The sequence below is a fragment of the Octodon degus genome, unplaced genomic scaffold (genome assembly GCF_000260255.1).
Source record: "Octodon degus isolate 3935 unplaced genomic scaffold, OctDeg1.0 scaffold00058, whole genome shotgun sequence".
Taxonomy (NCBI): domain Eukaryota; kingdom Metazoa; phylum Chordata; class Mammalia; order Rodentia; family Octodontidae; genus Octodon; species Octodon degus.
Window position 1 is genome coordinate 10,983,457 of NW_004524634.1, and position 25,146 is coordinate 11,008,602.

Below are 25,146 nucleotides of genomic sequence, written 5' to 3' on the forward strand. Positions count from 1 at the left end.
ACACTTCCCATCCCATTGTCCTTACTTCATACTAAAGGCTCTTCTTGATGGATATATAAAGGAAAAGTTTTCAAATATTTCTCTCAAGAGCGGACATTTTTTCTCTGTTTTTCTCTCATAAGACATTAATTTAGGAATTAACTAAAAAAAATAGGTCATCTCTAGTTGATATAAATAAAGAGGTCTTCTAACCATGCCATTTTGGCCACTTACCCGACCTCCCCTCCTGTCCTAGTGCCTTTGAGTCCTTGGCAGTGTCCAAATGTTTTGTGTTGCAATTTACCCATATGGTGCTCACCTTATTCATTCAAACTTATGCTCTACTTCTAACCTCCATAGTGGCTATTGTATTATATCGACATGACAACTGAAATTTTAGGGTGAATCAGTAATTCATTGTCCCTAACCCTGGAGATTCTGAATAAAAATTTATAGATGAAACCAGTAAGACACATTTATCCAATACATGAATGTCTGAAGTCCATGAGCTATAGATCTTCAAAACATCATGTCTCAGTAATGTTAGCAGAGGAAACATCTAATAAATATTTTTGAAACAATGTTTGCACACATGGTTTGACATAAATGCCTTTAAAATGTTCTTCTCAACACAGGAACCTATGGTGGGAATATTGGTATTTTATATGTCAATTTAACTTCACCACATTATGGCTTGTATCTAGATGTTCCCCTGAAACCTCATGCAGTTATATGTAGAGTTTCGGGGACGTAGCTGGATATAGGGTATGTGAATTTAAAATTGTGATATTGAGGAAAAGGACATGATGCTGAGATCGATTTTTGGTGCAAAGCTAAGATTAAGAGTCAGTCCTGCCCACCCCAAGGGTGAATGTCTTACATAAGATATAAGGGACAGAAAGAGCTGTGGTGGGTCTGGTCACTTGTGGCTCACTTGCTGCCTGCTGCTTTCTGCCTACCATGAGCTATTTCTCTTTTGCAATGTCTAAGCCACTCTACCTGGAAGCCAGCTGACTATGAGTAGTGAAACACTTTGAACTGTGAGCTAAATAAATAGCTCCTCTTTTAACTTTGGGTGTCAGTTATTTTGACTCAACAATGGGAAAATAACTGAGATACACCCAAGCCTGTATTCCACCCTCTGTGCAACCAGAATATGCCAGGAAGGTTACACCATGCGATGTAGTAAATTACACATGAAGAAAGCCGGCTAGTATTGCTATAAGGAATTTCCATTTGTCAGGTCGTGACGTTTTGTTTCTAAATATCATGTTTAAATGTACTGATCTTTGACAGGTAATCTGACTATGCCAGTTGCCATTGTTCTCTGACCTGCATAGCTAATATTTAAGATATTAACAGTCATAGCAGAAGTCTGGGCAGTAACAGCTTCATATATAACCATCACCAATGTATAGAGAGAGTAAAGAGTGGAGACGAGGAACAAATGAGACCTTTCACAGCCAGAAATGTGTAGATTCTTCTAGGAAAAATCTGATCTACCACATGCCAAAGATGAACTGGACCGATATGTCTACCATTCATTAAACTAAAATCAAAACAAATGGAAGCTCTAAACATTAAAATAGAAACACTACATCTACTGGAATAGAGACTAGGCAGAACTCTTGAAGACAGCTGTAGGCAAAGATTTTATGAACAAAACTCTGATCATGTGGGAAATATTACAAAGCATCAATAACTGGAGTCTCATCCTGTGAAAAAGCTTTAGTGCAACAAAAGATACCACCAAGAGAGTGAAAATAAAATGCCCAGAGTGAAAAAAAGGTCAGTCATTTGTCCCTCTGATAAGGGACTAATATTTACAACATACAAAGAATTGAAAATAATTAGATCCTGCCAAATTTAAATGCTCAATCCAAAAATAGGCGCATGAGATGAATACACACTTCTCAGGTAAAGAAATATAAACAGCAAATAAATATATTTAAAATGATCAATATCACTAGTCATTTGAGAGATGCAAATTAAAACAACTCTAAGATGCCACTGCTTTCCAGGAGCAATGATCATTATCAAGAAATCAGCCGACAACAAATGCTGGCAGGGTGTTGGCCAAAAAGGACACTTCTCCTCCCTTGGTGGGAGTGTAGACTTGTGCAGTCACTCTGGAAATCAATGTGGAGATTCCTCAAAATCCTAGAATGAAAGGTTCCATTTGACTGAGCTAGTCCCCTTTTGGGTGTCTTCCCAGAAGAATTGAAATCATCTTGTCACAGTGATATAGGCAAAGCTACCTTTATTTGCAGGACAGTTTGTAATAGCTGAATCTTGGAAACAGTCTTAATGTCCACCAACCAAGGAATGGATGAAAAAAGACATGGTATTTTTAATGTAATGAAGAACTATGCAGCCATACGGGAGAAGCTTGAGACATTTGTAGATAAATACATGCATCTTGAGACTGTACTCTTGAGTAAAATGTATCAGGCATATATGTAAATATCACATTGTCTCTGTGGTATGAGACACCCAATGAGTAAAATAAGGGCAAAAATATATGATCTAGATTGTGGGATAGGAAGAAATTGTTCAAAAGAAAAGAAGAACTAGAGAGGGAGGAAGGAAGAAGATTAAAGGAAGGAAAGGAAAAGAAAGCATGACGAAAGATAAAATGGAAACACACCTTCATAAATAAGGAGGGGAAGAAGGGTTGAAGAGAGAAGAGGAGAGGAGAAGACCGGGGGAGCAAGAAGAGAGAAGATATACCCTATGCATGCCCAAATTCCTGCGATGAATACGTTCACTATGGAGATCCAAAATGTAACAATAAACTTTAAAAATAAGTTGAAAAATAGTGGCTGCCTCACTTTGTATGACCACCCATAAAACACTAGTGTTTGAATTTCTCCACATTCTTACCAATACTCTCATATATTTATATACAGATATGTGTATGCATGTGGGCATATGTGTTTATGTATATATATATATATATATATATTTTTTTTTTTCCCCATTCTGGTGAGTGTGAATTGGTATTGCAATTAATTACATTTTCCCAATGACTTAACATTGAGCTTCTACATGCCCAATGTGCTTATTGGCCATTTGTATATGTTCTTATGAAAATATCTTCATGATTTCTCTGTCCATTTTTAAGATCTCTATGAACTGTGTTATTTATTCATCTTGTGTTGAAAATTTAAAATACTCATTATACATTCTAGATAAGATGCTTTTATAAGTACATACATTATAAATGCTTCTTCCATTTGATAGGTTGAAATTAGTTAAAGCTGTCCTTTAATGCATGCAAAGTTTTAATTTTGTTATCTAATTTAGCAAATATTGCATCATGTTCATTGTATTTTGGTGTGTTATATTTATAAACATGATCACTTCTCGGGCTTTTGGCTAAGATCAAGTGTAGTATTTATAAACATGAAATAAGAGATGTTAAAAAATTGAGGCTTTTCCTTTTTCTTGCTTGCTGCTATGGAGAGAAAATAAATAAAAACAGAACCTATAAGAAGACTCTTTACATGGGGAAAATAGAGTTAGATTAAGTGAGACAGGACCTAGTCAGCTCAGCTCCTGATGGAATAAAGAGAATATATTCTTCCTATTCTAGTTAAGTGAAAGAAAAGTCGCATACCTCCCATAAATTAATACATCATCCAAAGAACTGCATTCTAGCAGAAGCAACAAATAATAAAAATTATCATCACTACCAAGAAAAACATCAGAAGGTAAAAATCCACCAAGATGATTAATACATAGACATTCAAAATAACATATTAAACAAAAATTTTAAAATAATTGCAATGAAGTATTTAAATAAATGTATGATAAGCTGAACAATTTCGCTATCAAAATAGATTCTATTTAAAAGTATAAATTGAAGTTCTAGAACTGAAAAACATAATAACACAATTAATGGCTATATATATATGTGTGTGTGTATATATATATATGTATATATATATATATATATATATATATATATATCAGTTTAAACACAAATGAGAATTACATTATTAAATTACATAACAGATTAGTAGAAAATTCTCATACTACCAAGATATCAGCTATATCAATGAAGTATTATTAACTCCCAGTAATGTATGATTTATAATATTCGTGAATTGGTTAATTTTCTCACCCTGGAATGGCCTGAGGAGGTGGAACTAAAATAGATAAATTCTGATGCAGAAATAATGAAAGGCTGCAGAGCCTAACTATAGCACAAGGTGGGACAAGGCAGGAGTTACAACAGTAGCCAATCATCAAGATGCTAGGAGAGGTGTGATATACCATCTATGGCAAAAATGAAGAGGTTCGGACTGAATTCTAGAAGACTTTCATGCACTTTAAAGCTTGGTTCTTCCTAGGTGTTTCCATGTTGTATGATCTACGGCTGTTAGAACTTACAAGGTCCTACTGTTACACACCTGGTGAGAAAAACCTGATTCCAAAATCATGTCTGACCCGAGGGAGACACTACAGTCTTTACAGATGCACGTCTGATTTCTTCACTTATGAATAAGGTCTCAAGTTGAATCCTTTTCCCTATAAATTTTCTCAAGTTTATCCTGCTTTATAGCTGTATAACAACATCACATTTTTTTTATCCCTTCCTTAGTTGAAGGACATTTGGGTTGTTTCCAAGATTTAGCTATGACCAATTGTGCTGCTATAAACTTGAGTGCAAATATATCTCAGTGATACGATGTTTTCACTTCTGGGAAAATACCCACAAGAGGAATAGCTGGGTAGAACGAGACCTCTAATCCTAGTGTTTTGCAGAATCTCCACAGTGACTTCCACAGTGGTTGCACCAGTGCACATCCCCACCAACAGTGAAATAGGGTTCTCCCCAGCCCTGCCAGCATTTGTTATTGGATGACTGCTTACTGAGATGAGATGGAATCTCAGGGTTGTTTTAAATCTGAAACAGTAAATAAGAACCAAAATGTAGAACAGATACTGAGAAATTGAAAAAGAAACTTTCAGAATGAAGAAACTGGGATAGGGTAAAGGAGAAAAGAAGGAAGGGAAATACATACGGTAATTAAGATAGTTACACTAGCAATTTCTATTAGTTATGCATTTATAAAGGGTAGAAGCAGGTGCAAAGAGTTAGCAAAGATGCCTCCATCAAAGGTCCCCAAATCTCCACTTTCAGGGGGTGCCTGAAAGCCTCGTAAATGTGAAACCTATGTACATCCATGATAGAGAGAGGACCTAAAGCCAGAGCTCTTGATCTTGCCAGGATTTTTCTCTGGTTGACATTTGAAGTTTGCCAAATATGTAAAGAGACAGCTGAGTATCTCCTGGATCCTTTGAGGGAATCTGTAAAATCAAACTTTTTATCACAATAGCAAGGAATTATTTGTTGGGAGCTTTTATTCTCTCTCAGTCATATAAAGGACTTTTTTAGTGGCTACATGGCATGTGATGACGTCACTCTGTCGACTTTCCACTCCTGTGATTTAAAACTCCTCCAACTGAAATTGTAATGGGTTGATATTAATAGATGCAATTTATGAAAACAAAGGGTCTTTGGTGCCCTCAAAAATGTTAACTGTTAAGGATGCTTTGACCAAGAAATTTGAGAACTGCTATTATAGTTCAAAAATATTGTTAATCTGCTCTGATGATCAAGACACAGTTTTTACTCTTAAAACAAGAAGTAAGCCTACTAAGGTTGGTGGAGAATGTTCATAACAAGAAATGTTTAGGAGGCTTAATTAAAAAATAAGACAAATGTCTAGATTTTTAATAATTGTTACAACAAAAGACACATTGTGATTAATTATGCTCAGAATACTCCCCCTCATTTCAAACTCTCTTATCTCATCATTCATGTCACTTTCTGGACCAGTTTTTTCATGACTCTTAGGTTGCACTGTCATTCATAGCAGTTTCTGTCAAATTAAATCATTGCAGTGTGTCCTTATATGTCTTGTTTGCCAGATCTGCTGAGTGACTTCTAGATCTTCCCCAAAGACAAGATGGCTGAGCAAACGAAACCCTTTGAATTGATTGAGGACTTGGAAGCAGCCACAACGGTGCAATGAAAGGCTTTCAGACTCTTTCAGCAAGTGGTAGGAAACATATAGCAAGGACAGATGCCCAAAAGAAACTGATGAAGAGGTGAGCTTGGAAAGATAAGAATTCCAAAAGGTGGTGGACACAGAGTATTTTGAGATAGAAGCATTAGCAAAAGCTATGGACAGGAGATCATGAAGCCTATTCTAGTAATATTTCTCTAAGGCAACAGTATCACACACGTAAAGAGTGTTAGCAACAAAAGAAATCAAAAAGCTGGGCTGTGAGAGAATAGATTATAAGGAAATCTGGAGTGCCAAAAGGAGACATTTTGGCCTAATTTTAATAGCCATGTTTTATTGTGCAAAAAATAGATAAAATAAAATACAAAAATAGAAGAAACTAATGAAGCAGAAAATTATTCCAGCCTTCTGTTACTGATTTAATTATAGCATAAATAAAGATTTTCATTAAAATATTTACTGTTTTTCAGGTTTTTGTGTGTGTGTACAGGGTCTCACTATGCTGCTCAGACTCATAGTGATCCTCCTGTTTTATGCCTCCCTAGTGCTGGAATTACAGGTGTGCACCACCACGCCTGGACTCCATCACAGTGAGCCACTCAGCGCCTGGGACAGGGCCAGTGTAGCATGCAATGCCAAGGATTGAACCCTGGCCCCTACGCTGACCTAAGAAAGCACTTCATCCACTGAGCTATCTCGCCAGTCCTTCATTAAAATATTTTAAAAGTCAAAGAAAATGTAGAGAATGCAGGTAAATAAATATATTCAAAACTAAGAGTCAGGATCCATCTCAGAATTTGCCTCACTGTCTAACCAAAACCAACTATCATTTCATTCTTGGCTATCAGTAGACCCACCATGCAGATGACTATGATGTACATCCACTTTCCAAAATTCCTTCAGTGATAGAGTGGGAATGGACAGTAGGCACACTTTCAAGAGTGTAAAATGCTACATAAAAGTATGTTATGTTAAACTATGAGGCTCTGGGTTTTCACTCTCAGTGAAAGTCACCGAGATACTGGATGGGACAGGGGAACAACCAAACACAGTCCTGGGGAAATCAGAATCCCTTTCATCTGCCAAAGGGCAACCTAGCTGAATAACGTACCTTTCTTGGAAAGAGCTTGATTCAAACAATAGTATCTCCTAATCTCCACTGAGAGCTGCAACAGAATGAACACCTTGGTCCCTTATGAATCTGTATCTTTTAAGTGTGTTTGTGTATGACTCGCTTTTTTAACAGATGATCCATACGCACACTCACGACTGGAACATGCAAACAAAAAGAAATTTAATTAGAATATAAATATAATTGTGTCGAAAATTTATGCTTCCTGAGGTTAAAGTCCAACAGGAAAAAAGAAGAAAGGCTTATGACTTCGGAGAGAAGATAGGAATGTGTAAGCAGAAGCACAGGTGATGGTCCCTCCATATTCCCAGTATCTTTCTGGCGGTCTTTTTTTTTTTATTTTTTTCTGAGGCCCTCCATATTTTATTAAATTGTTCCTTGGAGAAGGAGTGTCCTAGTATTTTCTTTTCTTTTTCTTTCTTTTTTTGCATTTCAATTTTTAAAAATATTTTTAAAGAGAATAAATAATAGTAAAAAAACCACAGATTGGAAAATATACAGAAGATCACTAAACAAAGTGATAGGAATTCAGTAATGGCTATTGTCTTGCACATTGTTGTCTTCAAATAAGTTGCTCGGCCTATCAAATATCAGCACACAAATTTAGTCAAAAGATTTTTTTAAAAATCATTTTCTCTTCCTTTCAGTGGATCAGTAGAAATCGGCAGTATAATTATCCAAAGCCGGACCTTTATAAGATAATGAATTTCTGCTTTTGTCTAGCAGGAATCATATTATAGAATTGGGAGAGTAGTTAGCAGAGGTGGATAATCAAGGCTTCTCCTGACTAAGCAACATATCCTTAAAGATAAATCAGTCTGTAGAATGACATCATGACAACAAATGCTCTACTTGGAGTTGGTTGAAACTCTAGAACTACACCAGGCCTGCCATGACCCAACTAGGCCTAGCACTGTTTTCCTTGCTAGGACTTGGTCTAGTGCTAGTACTGGAAAATACATCCATTGTCTTCTATCTTTTTCTAAATGCATTCATAAGTGCAACTCAGAGCCATGGCTTTCTCTTTTGGTTTCCATTTTTTTTTCTTTCTTTCTTTCTTTCTTTCTTTCTTTCTTTCTTTCTTTCTTTCTTTCTTTCTTTCTTTCTTTTTCTTGCAGAAACAGATTGAACTCAGGCCCCCGCACTTGCCAGGGAAGTACTTATTACACTGAGCCATCTCCCTGGCCCCTCAAATTTATTTTTTAAGTTAAGAAGTGAAAATGTATGTTTATTGAATACAATATATAGCTCACAAATAGACATACACTGTGGAATGGCTGGCTCAAACTGGTTAACATACTCTACCAGGGTCACTTACTTTTGATAAATCCTCCAGAGTTAAGCATTGATAAAATGGACTGAAGAAATGAACCTGGTAGCAGAATAGCAGAATTTACTTCTAGTATACTATGCTCAGCTAGAACCTTGGTGGGATTTTTATCACATAAATACAGTGATTATTCCCAAATATTCCTAATTCTTTTCCCATCACATAGTAAATTGCACTTCTTAGGTTCTCAAGTATGTTATTAAAATGGGAACAAATTAACCATGGATCAATTCACAGCAAAAACTAAAATTCAGTCAAAAGTACCTTATCTGTCAGACTTATTTTTTCTTCTGTTGCAGTGACAGAAGGAAATGTTCTCCTTCTTGCAACTTCAACAGCCTGGATTCTTACGAGTGACACAAAAGAGAGTTCCCAGCTCATCTACAACGGATGTTAATTTATGTCAGAAATAAACATTTTAGTTCAAGCCATAGAGATTAGAAAGCTGATTTTTACAACAACATAAAGTAGTTTCTCCTAACAGAGAGGAGACAATGGCAATGCTAAGGAAAAGTTGAAGTAAAGCAAAGAAATGAAAACACTTGGAATTGAATGAATTCAACTTACTTCTACTCTTTCATTTCATAGAAGGCAGCTCTTGAGGATGTAATGTAACTTCTCTGTGTCAGTCTCTACTCAGGGTTTTAGAACAAGATGCTGCAAACTAACTGGCATAGAAAATAGAAGCTTATTTTCCAACAGTTCTGGCATCTATAAGTCTATGCTCTTTGTTACAGATGGTTCATCCCAAGAGCTTCTTCCTTCCTTCTCTTCCTATGTCTCTTCATATCGGGGAAGTGATAGTAATTATTTTCATAGGATCATTAGCTCTCCATCAGAGCAGGGCCCCACTTTTATGATCCTATTTAACCTTAATTTCAACCACATTTTGCATTAGAACACCAGTGTAAACAATTCTGAAGAAAGTATGTTGATTTGGTCTTTCATATCCTGCAAGCTTGTTTCTTCATCAGTTGTTCTGAGAAAAACTAAAACATGAAAAACATTAGATCCAGTATCATAACACTGTAGTAATTTACTATCTGTCATTTCATTCATCAAAATTCTTTCCCACCCATCCCCAAATCATATCATACAGAAAGAAAATGGGCAACTAAAATGAATATTTTTTCAGAAAAAAATAGTATAAATATCCAATAAACATGTGAAAAATACTTCAACATCTTTGACCAGAAGAAAAATACAGAGTAAAACACCATGGAAATTTCATCTTACTCTAGAAAATATGACCATCATCAAGAAACAGATAATAACAAAGGCCAGCAAGATTAGGGAGAAAAGAACACTTCTCTAGTATTGGTAGGAATGTAAAATACAACCATTATACAAATCAGTATGGACATTCCTCAGAAAAACTAAATAAGAATAGAAATTTTATTTGATGTAGCTATTTCCTTATAAATGCTTTCCTCAAAGAATGAAAGACATCATATCACAGTGATCCATGCATACCTATGTTTACAACATCACAATTCATAACTGCTAAAACATAACTGCTAATGTAACAAATGAATGGGTAAAGAAAACGTGGTATCTGTACCCAATACAGTGCAACTCTGCCATAAGGCAGGATAAGCAAGTCACTTGTAGGAAAAACAAATGCACCTTAAGACTATCATGCTAATTTTTTAAAAAATCAGACACACGATTAAATATCACATAGTTTCTCTTATATGAGAATCTCCAAATGGTAAATAAAGAGCACAATATAAAATGGATAGCAGGAAACAGGGAGATAGATCTTACATGAAAGGGAAGGGAAAGAGCTAGGAGAGGGGTAGGAGGAGACAGCAAGGGACAAAAAGAATTAAGTTGTGCTATCCCTATGAACCAATTCCTCAAAAAGAATGCATGAATTGTGTCCTACAAACATGTACTAAGAAAAATTAAAATTTTGAAAAGAATAAAACGGTGCCCTTTTATATATATAACCCTCCAACTTGAAATATCACATAAGACACTAGGTTAGGGATCATCTCAGGGGCAAGAATTTTCCTTTTTGCTCTTAATGTCCCAGGGTCAACGTCTCTAGATAGCTATTCAGCTGTGTACACTATATAAGCAAAGTCATTATAGCTCTAGGAGCAGATGAATTATACACTACAGTGTTACCACTAAATCAACACTACGCAACAAACGGTCCCAGACAGGCAATCACTCTTCTTGAGCCAGGTTAGAATGCAAATGAAAAACAGAAAGATAGGTCAAAGAAGATTGAATGTTACTGAGAAAGTCATGGGAAATAGCTGACTCCTGCTTGGTAAAGCGCTCAGAGGAGAACACCAACACTTAATGTCACTTTGAGCTGAAGTGAAACATTCAAACAGAAGGTACTCTTAACATGCATGGAGCACCACCCTGCCACTGCAAATCAAGGAAATTAAAGTATTTCCCAGTGTCAGGTCTTGGAGAGGGAAAAACTACAGCCAACAGCTTTTGGCTAGGCAGATGGCTAAACTGATTATTAATGAAGGAAATTAATTAGCAATAGCTCTAACTGACCCACTGGCAAGAATACTAGAGTTGAAGCATGCCTAATACAAGTTGTTTGCTAAAATTACTAATTGAATATTCTTTTAGCTTCAAGAACATTTCTATGAGATTTCTTTCTTCCCACTTACTTCACATACTCAGTGACCATAAATTGTCCTTAAATATTTAAGTTCATACAAATTTATTGCAACTGTAGGATCATTCTTGCATTTAGGTTACCTATAGGCATGATGGGATTTATAAGGTACTGGGAAAACTACTAAGTCAAAAAAATTATCTTTTGATAACTAGTTCATGTTTTTTTATGGAAATCTTTTAGTAAAATATTATCTTCACTCTTGGCAGGAGCAATACATCAAACAAAATTAGCACCTTCATAGAGATTAAGGTTCTCTTTTGCAGAGAAGCTAGGATGTTGTCCACTATTTTAGGCTAAACAAAACCTACAGATGAAAATGTCAAAGAATAGACAACATTCAGTAAAAACAGTCTATGTTTTGAAGAAGAAGAAGAAGAAGAAGAAGAAGAAGAAGAAGAAGAAGAAGAAGAAGAAGAAGAAGAAGAAGAAGAAGAAGAAGAAGAAGAAGAAAGAAGAAGAAGAAGAAAGAAAGAAAGAAAAAGAAGAGGAGAAATAAATAGAGACTATTTCTTCATTCTTCATTTCAATTTTAAATATTTTTATTTCCTTTCAAAGTAGATGAATTTAGCTCTATCCTTCCAAAGCATGCAAGCATCCTGAACTTAGTGTTGAGATAATATTGTATCATTCCTTAGTATGTGTAAAACATGTGAATAAATGTTTGAAACTTGTAAATGAGAATTCAGAAAGTGACAAGGTGATTCAAGTTCTTTTCATGATTAGAGATGAAACAGAAAAATGCTATGATTCCTTTTGCTTCTTTGAGGTAAGGTTGGTTTTTACTTTGTACTCTCTGTCTTACACCAGGAGAGATCAAGGAAGGACATCGCTCCTGGGTTCTGTAAAATGTCTCAGTAATAGATGCTGTAACTCACATTTTGGTTTGGGCTGAATCACTGGCGTACACAATGGATTGTGATTGCTACCCATTTAAGAGGGTTTTTTTCTTCCCCAAAGTTACCCAGTGAGGGTTAATGTTCAGTTTACCCACAGCATGTATGAGGTAGAAGAAGTTTCTGCTAGGCATTCTGCAGCATTAACAGAGTAGAAAGCAGAGTCTACAGTCTTGAAGGGAGAAGAAGCCTTAGTGCAAGCAGTCAGGAGACATGGGGTATGTTTGTTTCAGATGTAGTAGGTCATGAGTACGCATCACATGGAGGCTAGAGGGGCTTTCTGCTGGCAATAAACAGACATTGTTTAGCTTACCTATGAGTTATACAAAGGGAAAGCAAGATATGCCATCTACCCAATAAATACATAGCTGTTTCTAAAGACCATACATTTTACCACAACATTCAGAATTATTTTAATTCAAATAATCATGCTGTTTTCATACAAGTGGAAATCAGCTTAGTTAGAAACAGGACTAGTTTGCTTTATATTAGGGAACACGGCCAACTTTCTGTATTCGTGGGGCTTGTGTGGTGTGGGCTGTCTTACGCTAATTATGCTCTTTTGTTAAGCTGTTCTCTGTCAGGGCTGAGTGAATGCTAAGGGAAAGACATAATGGAGGGTTTTCTAGCGAAGTCAGGGCTCATAACCTTTGCTTATGGTGGCCAAAGCTTGGCTGATTCTGGTTTGTCAGTTTCTAGAATATTTCAGGAGAAAATTGGAGGCAATGGTTATCTACGAGTACAAAAAAAAAAAAAAAGATTCTAATATGATGGGAAAGTCAGTAGAGAACAAGGCAGATTAAAGAGGTCATTTGTGAGAAACTAAAATTTCTCACAAATTTGGAATAAAATCAGATTTTCTTACCCTGGTGTAAAGTCCATTCCAGCTAGGGGAGATGAGCGGCAGGAATTTTCACACCTGTATAAAATATCTAGCATGTCAAATATACATCCTGCAACAAGAAGAAGGATGAGAAGTATTGGTGAGCAGAAGTGCTGTTCTAAGGACAAAACCGGCACCCCAGTGTGTGCCTGTAACCACGTCTACCAGGAAGATGAGAGGATTGTGGGTTCAAGGACAACCTAGCAAAATTGACAAGAGTATATCAAGAAAACCAGTGAGTAATGAAAAAAAAAAAGGTGGAGGGGTGGGAGGGATGATGGAATAGAATGAAAGAGCAAAGAAAAGACAAAGGAAAGGGTCAGATGGATAGCTCAGTGGACTAAAACACCTGCTCAGGTAGAGCACAGGGGCCAGGCTTCAATCCCTGACACCACAAGCCAAGCTGGCCCTGCTCTCAGCACACATTGAGACACCAATTGAGACTGCCATGGTGGAATGCACTTGTAATCCCAGCAGTTGGAAGGCTGAAAATAGGAGGATCACTATGAGTACAATCTGTGTAGTGAGATCCTGTAGACCTTGTACTAAATACATTTTTTTAAAAGAGAGAAAAGATGAAAGAAAGTATATAATTGCCTAGTCTAGGAAGGACTCAGTAAGGCATTTAAGCAAAAAAAAAAAAAAAAAAATTAGAGTCCAAATGTTTATGTCCTTCCAGTGCTTTTGTGCTGACTTTCTAATCTCCAATCCCCCATGTGATGGTACTTTCTGTAGAGGTGCTAGCAAGGTAGTTTGGATTAGACTAGTTCAGAAGGGTGAGACCTCTATATGGTGTTTCTGTCTAAAAGGGAAAGAGAGAAAGAAATCTCCAATGTCCTTTACACATACATGTATTGAAGATAGGCCATGTAAGGACCCAGCAAGAAGGGGCCATGCTGTAAGCTAGGTAGGTAAAGGATCTTCACAAAGAACTGAATAATCAGATACCTTTATCTTGGACTTCTACATCCAGAGCTGTGAGAAAACCCACTTTTGTGAAGCCACACAACTGATGGCATTTCACAGACCAAGATAGGCCCAAAGGCAGTGAGAGTAAAGAATGTAGAAATAATGGGCCATGGAGATAGCTCAGTGGTCTAAGCATCTGCAAAGAGAAGCACAAGGTCCCTGGTTCCAACCCCAGTACCACCTGCCATGCCAGCACTGACCTGGGCTTGCCTAGCCACCACCAAGACCAGGCATGGTGGAGCATGCCTGTAATCCCAGCGCGGGGGAGGCTGAAGCAGGAGAACCACTATGAGCTGAGTAGCATAGTGAGACTCTGTACCAAATACATAAAATTTAAAAAAGAAAAGTACCAATAAGGCAACACATTCCTGGAAGAGGAAATTGCAAGTGAAAGGCCCCGAATTGGAAATTTCCCTTTTCAAGGATTAGTAGGAAGGCCAGTATGGCTGTAACCAAGTAAACCAGTGGTAGAGAAGTACAAAAAGGTATAGGAAGATACGACGGGTTGTGGGAAGAGAGACAATTTGAGGTCTACAGTATCACCGCAGAACCCTCATAAAAGAATGTGCATCTTTTTTTGCTATCTGTTGGTTGCCTGCCAACTATGGAGGACAAAACGAAGCAGAAAGTGCTCTTAGACTTTCTATCCAGGGAAAAGGTAAGCTTTAGGTACAGAAAGACCCATTTGCATTGGCAATTAAAACCTGCCCTATGCAGAATAGTAAGAATGAGTAGCTCTGACATTTGTTTCTAAGAGTCAGGTGCTAGACTAAACAATTTACATGGATTATCTCAAATCATCCTGATAATGACTAGCAATAGGTTCTGCTATTTTCATCTGCACTATTGTGTCTATCTGTGTGCTAGAGAAAATAATTCTAACTACATTATAGAGCTGTGGAGAAGATGAGTGTTACCCATGTAAATCACTTAGCTTAGCAGGCATACAAGAGTACATACTCAATAAAAGATGATGTGATTACTATTTTACTGTGTTGTTAGAACAGATGAAATTGGGTACACACGTTCCACCTACCTGAAAACATGGGAAACTAGTGGAGTGGGTATTCTCTGCCATTTTCTGATTTCATTTTCAAATTCAGAAACAGAATTAGTGTAAATCTAACAACAGACTTTCCACATTCGATGAAACTTATTTTTGACAAATCTTTCTATGATCTTTGTCTAGAGAAATTGGCCCTCCCATTCTTCTGCCTAACACTTTTCTCCTCTTCCTTTATCCATTTAAGAGCTGTTCCATCCCAATCCTGAAGCACCATTCCTTACTCTTCTAATCTAAGTATTTCCACAGTATCCCCCAGGCTCTTTTAGATACCATCTCCTTATCCCAGCAGTTAGATACTCCATCCCTAGACCATAGAACAAAATCCTTTGTTTCCTGATTGATGATGATTTTCCCTGGAGCAGATGCTACAGCCCTGTAGATGATACTGAATCTTCCCAGAAGTCTCTAGAGCCTGGACTTAGAAGTGGTAAGATATCTTAGATCATGTTTGTCAGGCATATCACTGTCTTGTTCCACAGGAAGTCTGCTCAAACACTAAATTATAGTGAATGAAACACTCTTCAATTCAGGATGAAATGGAGCTCAGTTCTTTTGAGTCATTCAACATGGTACAACTGACTTGGGAAGAATTCACTCCCAACACTTTCTTAAAAGAGCAATAAAGATTTTATAACCAGTTAGAGTGCCACAGGGTATAAGTGTTAAATAAGATTTTAATGATCTAAATGTAAAACTGTTGGTGGTGTTGTTTTCCCCTAATGTGGACTCAACAGAACTGTACTTCACAGTTTTTTTTTTTTTTTTTTTTTTTTTTTTTTCCTGCCAGATTCTTCCTTAAGCTTAGCTGGGGGAAAATAGGTAATTTTTACATATTTACCAAAGTTTGTTCAGAGACTGGTGCTATTCACCCTGACCAAGCTCTGGCACAGCTGCAGAATTCTGCCTCAACAAGTCACCTCCGTATGTCCTTTGGTGAAACAAGAGTTGGAAAGGAGGAACAAAGGTTGCTGTCAATGACTACTCCCCTAGGGAATAGCATCATTCCCATAAATGCGCAAAAGCACCGGTCTAGAGAATTTACTCACATTCAGGATTTTGGGAGAGAAAACTTCTACCCTAAACTTCAGCTGTCCACAAAGAACAGTGTGGTCCCCTTACAGTTTCCCAACAACACGTATTGCTTTTGTCCCTGATTCTGAATCATAGCTGCTGTTGTTGCTGCTGCTGCTGCTGGATACCCCAGTGTGAGTTTGCTGGTTCTTTAGGAAGGTTTTTGTATCTGATGCTTCCAGTAGTGTCTTGTCCTTTCCTCAGCACACACCCCTGACTTCACCCTGTCTCTAGTCACTTGAATACATCACTTCAATTTCCCAGTGAGCACCTGTTCAATAGCCTACAGCAGCTTCTGGGCCCCAACTTCCTTCCAGGCCTTTAAGCTTGACCTAAGTTCAATATCTGACCCTTCTCAGAGAGCAATCTCTGCTTTAGTCAGGCAGACCTGTCTACTTATGTCTACTTCACTCTTTCCTCACATTTTCTCATCTGCCTTTATTGAGAATGTCCTCTCATCAATGAACTAAGCTTTGCCCAAGACTCGGCATAAATCTCACCCCCTCCTTCAAGGCAACTCTTGGATCATTCCATTCTTCAGAGCTATGGCAATGCCAATTTCTACCTTGTAGCTTAGCAGCTAATTTTCTTCTCTTTGTTTTACATATTTGACCTTTATCTAAAAGTTTGCAAGATACTTGAGAAAAACATCCAAGTATCTTGTGCCAAATTTTCAGCACAGAGGATATTTTCAACTTTGTGGAGAAACAACTGAGCCCATGCCTTACCACATAAAAGAGAGTATCAGAGAACACAAATATCATAGAATAAAAAACGATCAGATACTTCCTTGTAATTATTATTAAAGTGAAATTTGTCCGCCCAAAAGCAAAGGATTAGGTTCTCTGTTTTGTTTATTATAATTTTAGAATATTTCTGACATCCTTCTAAGAAAGATCAAATACATTTGTTCATTTCCATTACAAAATACCTGAATCTTGGTCTTTTATAAAGAAAAAAGGTTATTTGCCTCACAATCCTGGAGGTTCCAGGACATGGTATCTGTACCAGATCAGTCAGTTTTGATGAGAGTCTCATGGTTCTTGAGAACCACGGTTGATAGGATCACAGTGACACACATATGTGTGAGAAGGACAGGTTCCAAATTCAGACAGGAAGGCAAAGACAGGGTGGGTGCACTTTTGTTCTTCATCACAACCCAGTCGCTAGAACTAAGCAGTATTTATGCAGTGAATACTGAATGTTTTCCCAGGGGAGCAGCCTGCATGCTTTCCCACAAGGCTATGGGTTTCACAAGGCCCTGTTACTGCTTTACAACCCTGTGCGGAGACTAAGCTCCCCATGCATGAAGCACTCAGGGTGTTTTTTACATCTGAAAGTTACTCAACTTTCAGAAGTAAAAATTAGTTTAGAAGTCATGAATCCAAAACAAGAAGAGGAATCCAAAGAGAGACAAGTGAAGCTTTCAGTTGTTACCTTAGAACAAATGATTGTTAAGATTAGAACCACAGCTTCAGCTTTTGCATTGCCAGCCAGAACTCCTAAGTGTACTTTGCAGGTTCTTCCTGTACATTTCCTTGTGGATGCCAGCACTTGAAAATCATTTGACAAGTGCTTTCTGAACATTGTCTATGCCTCTGGCTGTGTGCTAGGCCTTGTGGGCTATGAAGAAAAGGAAATAAAAATAAAATGAATCTATCTTTGCACTTGGGATCCCAGAACTCTCTGTATTCTTTTCTAAAGCAATGTTCCTAAAATTTTTTTTGAGTCATAAGACCTACCGAGAACATAATTACAATTACAGGCTTAGGAAAATGAACACACACAAAGCAACAAAACATTATGCTTCATTTCAGGGTTTTGCAGAGCTATCAAGCCTCTAGTTTGTGTTCCCTTTCTGCAACCTTAAAAAGCTTTCTTCCATCACTTTTGAAAATGGAGCTATGGTTTCATAATTTGCTAACCAGGGTCCAGATGCTAACCCTTCCCTTTTCCTACTCCCACTGGAATGACTAGAGGGGAACTCAGCAATCACAGTGTCATCTCTTCCCTAAGTAAATAAGCACTTCCCTGAGTGGTTCGACTCCGCTGCTCCAGATGTCACCCTGGATGAATGGCTCACTTAGGGCTCAGCAGGGCTCGGGTCAAACAGCATGCAGATCAGCTGTTCTGTGCTTCGCCCTTGCCACTCAGAGAAGCACCCCTGCCCTTCTGCCTGTTTGAGAAGTCTACACTCACTCATTGGGAAGACAGGGGCAGAGTAACATCTCCCACCATTCTGGCAAGTCTGAGGAGGAGAACAGGGAGCTGTGTCTGCAGCAATACCTGCTGAAAGGCCTGCGGGGCGCTCCAAGCAGTGACTGTGGGGTGATGGACCCAACCCCAGTGAAGAAGCACTTCTCTCGGGAAGCATACATCATGAGGCTCCTCCAGACCGGAAACTGTGGAGAGCAGATGGGGATCAGCAGGCAAATGCATTGCAGGGCTGCAGCTTGACTAGGAGGATCTGCAGCAGAAGCCATTAGCTCAGACAAGGGAAAAAGAACCATGGCATGCAACCTATGTGTGGAAAGACTGGGCTGGAGAAAGAAGGTTGAGTCCAACAGCAGAGAGCATGGTTCTCCTAGGATGAGGAACCAAGGACCGAATCAGGCCCCTTCTTTAGCATGTGAGAGGAGCTCTGAGGGCACCACTGAGATTTATTTTCCCGCACCTAAGAAAAGGAGTTGCCCAAAAGGGTTAGCATAAAATTCTGGGATATAGTTTGTGTAGAGATCACAGTTAGAAACAACAATGAACAAAAGCCCAAGTTTGTTGTTCAGAATTGTCTTGATTTTATTCTGAGGTTTTCAGAATAATTGTTGCCCAGTCCTGGGCAGGCAGGAGCATAGCACCCCTAGGGATTCTGAACCTTCAGGCTTCATTAGATGCACAAGTCTGAATCTGCAGAGCTTCCCCACGTGATTGGTGCTGGGGGCTGGGGAAGGTGTTCCCCTGGGACACTTACAAATCCTGTACAGCACAAGCTCTGTGGTGATCCACCAGAGGAAAAAGTGAGAAGAGGAAAAGCAGAAAGACCTGATGGTTTCTTAAAGCTTCAAACAAGCAGTGTCCAACCCTTTTAAATCGAATGAAAGCTTTTAAAACCACTGATGCCTGGATCTTTGCCTGGACAATTGCATTGGAATCTCTGTGGGGTTGGTACTTTGCAGTGGCAGATGTGACAATCCCCCTGTTGAGTTCCTTGATTTCCTGATTAATTGCATCTAGTGCCAGACAGCAAAAAGCCTGGGAGAAGTATTGCACATCTACATTGAGACCAAATAGACACCGGCAATGGGAAAGGGGAGCTGACTCCTTCTGGTAGACTGCTGCTGCTCCTTAGTTCATGCCCAGCAAAGACACGACTGGTTGGAATTCCTCCAAGTACCATGTGAGTGATTCACTCATATGGCTTAACCTGCCCCTCCAGGAATTAAAGAAAGATGTCTGCAGGGTGTGTGCCTGAGTCTGTCACCAGGCTGTGTCTGAAGGGTCCCCAGAAATGACATAAGGAACTGTCTTGGTTGTTTTTACTTCATTGTTGAGACAAAATACCCAATGCCCAAAGTTAAAGAAATAAAAGTTTAGTTAGCTCACATCTTGTGGAGGTTTCAATCCATACTCAGCTGACTCTGCAGTAAGGTGGCCCATGGCAGAGAGCAACCGTTCAGATCAGTAGAAAATAGCAAAACGGCAAGAGCAACAAGGGAGATGCAGCAGAGGGAAAGCCTCTTTCCCTCCCTTATATTATATTCAGGCTACCTGCTCAGGGGTGGGTATATCACTCTTATCTATAGTCCAAGCATTAGACCATGAGTCAGTCAAAACTCTAGAAGCCCATGACTGCATGAGGCTTTGGAGAGAAATCTAGATACAAATCATAGCAGGACCCTAAAACACCTTTTGCAGAATAAGTCTCCTTTCTATCTATCTTTTATTTCTTTTATTCTTCCCATACCTGAGGAAATCATATACCACCATTGCCTCATACTCAGGTTTCCATTATGGGAAAACCTTGAAGGTCAAACATCTACATGGCTAGTGAGAGGGAGAAGACAATTTTCTATAGGGACAAACACAAAAGGAGAAATATTTTGTGCCAGGGGGTGCCAGTCTAGTGACAGAATATGACAAGGGAAGAAAGCAAAGGGGGAGAAGGGAAGAAGCAACATGACCTAGAGGACGCTGTTTTCTGGGTGTGAGCTTTTGAATTAAGGCCACAATAGAATATAAAATGACTCAACGGTAAAACACTGGAAACTTACACAATGATTTCTTTGTCCTAAATGGAAGACAATCTGACATGATACTGATTTGCATAAGGACTTTAAAGCAATGGGGTATGAAATGGGCATGGGACAGTGAAAGTTATGTTGTTTTCTTAAAGGATCCATGAACAGGAACAGCTGCCAAAAAGGCTTACACTTGCCCCACCCTTCCATGTCAAGGGGTTTTTAGAAGACAGATGATGTCCAGGTCAACAATGTAGACACATAGCTCCTTATCATCAGTAGCAATAAATTTCAGAAACCCCATAAATGTATTAAGATAAATAAAGAGTATGGTATGTCCCTTGGCAAAATACATAGGAATATGAAAATTTATTAACCTCACAAAATGATTATTTGAATTAATACATACTTCTTTACAGAGTATTTACACTTTTTAATTATAATATACCAAATCTAAATCTGGACTTGAAATATCTTAGGGTGACTTTGAACTAAAGAATGCATTTTCATCAGCAGCAATTTTTGTATGATTTATTTATTAAGTATATAGCTATAGTCTGGTTCTATAAAATGGAGAAAGACATAATATAGACAGACACAGACAGACAGACAGGAAGGAAGGAAGGAAGGAAGGAAGGAAGGAAGGAAGGAAGGAAGAAAGAAAGGAAGAGCAAGTGAGCTAGGTGACAGCCAGATAGTATATTTTAAAAGTATCACTGCCCTCTAGTACCTCAAGGTTCATGATAAATATTGCTACTGTAGGATGTAGACTGATATTAAAAGTAATCATTCACATCTTCAGAAGAAAGATATGCCCTGTCTATAAGGGGATATCTGAATGAAGATAGCACAGAGATTGATTACCAACATTAGCTTTCATTTCCCACCACTTAGTACAAAGCAATGAATAGTGCACAGAGACATAAATAGGTATAAAAATTGGTCCCTGCATTGTCATCCCAAAAGGTGTTGGAGGGATAAGAAATAAACGTACATGAAGGAATAGCTCCCAGGCAGCATTTTAAAGTGGCCAATGAATGACACACATCCTAAATGATGCAGGGGTTGGGAGGAGGGTATACTCACCAGCACTTATATTTTTCTTTACCACATTTAATTACATGCATTATCAAATTTAATTCTTACAATAACTTGTTGAGATGAGTATTACAACTTCTGTTTTAAAGAAGTTGGGCTCAGCACAGTTAAGCTGCTTTGCCAGCAGCCACAGAGCACTAAGCCCCAGAGACAGGATTCAGGGCCAGTGCCAATGGATACTAGCTTTGGAGTGCAGGACCAACATCTTCAAAAGCAGCCTAGCTACAGCAAAATACTATTTATGAATATCGTCTGGCTGCACTGAAAGACAAGATTCTTTAATTAGTCATATTCAGGCTTGTTCTTAATGGAATTTCACTCCAGCCAGATGGGAATATTTAATGTTCAGGGTAGGATTTCCCTTGTCAGACCCCTTGTTCCACACCATCTCCAGAAGCAGCAGCAGCAACTGTAATAACAGAAGAAACAGAGGAAGGACTGCTTGTTCAAATAAAGTCCTGTGTGAAAGCTTTATGCATAATAATGCTTACTTTGTTCCGTCTCTCATCCTTCTGTTTTCTAGAATTAACATATCTGAAAGAATATAAAAACAAGCACCAAGAGGCATCATTTCAGTAGTTTAGCCCTAAAAATAAGCACACAGAAAGTAAAGAGATGACTGCCTGCTTACTTTGGTTGTCAGAAAATCCAAAACTGATTCACAGTTTGGCAGTGCTGGAAAGAATAGAACACTTGCATATCTCCTTCCAAGGGAGAGGCTTTCTCTGTTTTTTGGGCAGAAGCTTCATCAGCTTAACAATTTTGTCAACATTCTATATGATTTTAGCTATAGGTTTTTTATATTTTTGCTTTTGGGAAGTGTTGTGTATATTTGACTTTTCTGTGTCTTCACTCATATTTTAGTAGAAACCTAGGAGATGATACATTAGTGGCAACTGGCCAAGTACCATTTTAAACTGAAATCCAATGGAAATTTAATTCGATGGCATCGCAAATGTTAACTTCATGATATTTTTCCTCCCATTAATTGTGTCCCTCCTTCCCATTAGGCATATCCGTGCAGTACAAATGAGTGACTTTACTAGAAGCAGAAAGAGATTCACACCATTCCAATTTTGAATATGACAGTTTTGAAAGCAAGCTCATGACCTGTGTGCCCATTTGCAATCCAATAAAAATTTAAATGCTTGAATTATTAACAGAGAGTGAGGAATGGAGTTTAGAATGGTGACATTTATAATGAGGTGATGATTCCTAGCATAATAGTTACTCATTTTTGGAACATCCTACATGCATATTCCTTGCAATTTTCATAGCCTGTAAATTGTTTGTCACTAGGTGTGGAGAGCTGCGAAGGACCGCGCCTACAGGATGGCGCTGGTTTCCGCCTTCCACCCCCAATGGGTGAGCACTCTCTGTGCACAACAACTCCTTATATGGCCAGGGCTGCTGTCATGATTTGCTTCCGCATAGGCTGGACCCATGGGCGATCCCCACGTGGCGCACTGGGATTGGGCTCAGGAGCATATATAGGCCGAGGGCTCGAGGGAAAAGAGAGAGAGAGAGCATAAGAAACTTATTGTTAGGAGCCTGAATAAACCACTGAAGGAAGAGCTGTGTGTTGCGTCTTCCTTGCTGGTGAGGTCGTGCGCAACAAGTGGTGGCCCGTACGGGGATCCATCTCAAGCCATCAGCTCAGAACCTTCGGCGGTCAGGGGGTGTACCAGTAAGTCCCCGGGTAAGTTGGGGATCTGCGACAAAAGCGGGGTTTAGGGCTCCTATCTGTAGATAAGGTAGGAGCGCCAAGGTTCGCCTACGAGCAAATCCGGTTGCCTACCAGCGAACTACAAAGTGAAAGTATAAATTTCTGTCATGGGCGCGAACACGTCGTACCCAATTTTTCTGGCTCTACAAGAGCTACTTTTATCCAGGAAACTTAAATTGAGGAGAGGCACTCAGGCAGCGTTAGAACAATTACAGGAGGAAAGATCGGAGAAGGCAGCTAGTGAAAAGGCTCCCAGTGAGAAAGAGAGAGATTGGGAAATGGAGAGAGCGAAACCAAGAAGGAGATTATACCCCGACCTGTGCGAGTTTGCGTCTTCCAGCTCAGAGAGGGAGGAAACCGAGAGTTCTGAGGAGGACTCCGACTCAGATAACGATACGGAAGATGACCGCGCCCTCGCTGAGGTACTCAGGCAGTTGAGTATGACAGGAGAAAAACCCAAAAAGAGGAAGAAATCCAAAAAGAAACAAGAACCAGGTTTCGGGATAGAGGCAAAGCCCTTGGCTCCGCCTTCCTATGACGAGGGGGAGGAGGCCGATCTGGGCGGTCCTTTAATCCAGGGGTGTGGAAGACAGTCCAGGGTGAACTCTCACTGGCCTATCCAGTCTTCCAAGATGCCCAAGGCAATAGATAACATGATCCCCTGGATTTCAAAACCATTAAATCATTGGCTGAATCTGTTAGGACTTACGGAGTCTCGGCCGCATTTACTCTCTCCCAGGTGGAATCCCTAAACCGCTTCTGTATGACCCCCGGGGATTGGAATGGACTGGCCAGGCATCTTTGGGCCCTGGCCAATACCGTGATTGGAGAACCTTCCTAATTGAGTTTGCAAGTGAGGAAGCTGCTGCCAATCAAACCGTGGGCAACCCTGCTTGGGACCGAGATATGCTGCTGGGTCAGGGCCGATTTGCCAATCAGCAGACGGGCTACCCGCAGCAAGTTTATGAACAAATTAATCGGTGTGCCATCAGGGCCTGGAAGTCCTTACCCAATAGAGGGGAGGTGGGGGGTAACCTCACTAAGATCACACAGGGCCCCACTGAGCCATTCTCAGACTTCGTGGCCCGTATGATGGAGTCTGCAGGGAAGATCTTTGGGAACATAGAGGACACGATGCCCCTGGTAAAGCAATTAGTATTTGAGCAATGCACAAAGGAATGCCAGACAGCAATCGCCCCGTATAAGGGCAAAGGCCTAGAGTCCTGGATGAAACTTTGTCGGGACATAGGAGGCCCTCTCTCCAATACCGGCATTGCGGCAGCGGTGATACAATTGACCCGGAGTCAAAAGGGGGGTGGAAAAGTAGGTGGCGCGTGCTTTAGATGTGGCGAGCAAGGACACCTAAAGAGGAATTGCCCCAAGAAAGAACAGGGTCCTGCCATGACAAGCGCGAGCGGGAGACAACCAGGCCTGTGTCCCAGGTGTAGGAAGGGCAGGCATTGGGTAAGGGAGTGTCAGTCGGTAAAGGATGCTGATGGTAACCTCATAAATCAAAAACCAGCAGTGTCGGGTTCAAAAAATGGGTCATGGGGCCCTCGACCCCAGGGCCCACAAATATATGGGGCAATGGAGACCAGGTGTGGGGAGCACGGTCTGGAATCGTGGCCCTCCCTCAGACCACCAAGGAACCTCGGAGAGCCACATCAGGATCCGCAGGGCTGGACCTCCGTGCTGCCTCCAGACTCATATTGACACCACAAATGGGGGTCCAACCAGTGGAGACTGATTTTCGGGGGCCCCTAGAACAGGGAACAGTGAGATTACTTATTGGAAGATCCTCCTCTACCTTGAAAGGACTACACGTCCACCCAGGAGTCATTGATCCAAACTATACAGGCATTGTTAAGGTTATGGCCGAGGCACCAAAAGGAATTGTCGCCATCTCCCCAGGAGACCGTATTGCACAGCTAGTAATTTTACCCAGTCTGCATGACCAGTTTCCCGCCATGGCGTGTGAGAGAGGCGACAAGGGTTTTGGATCTTTGGGCGGCAACAGTGCCTTCCTATCATTAGATTTAGAACATAGACCTATACTGGAATTGGTGGTAGATA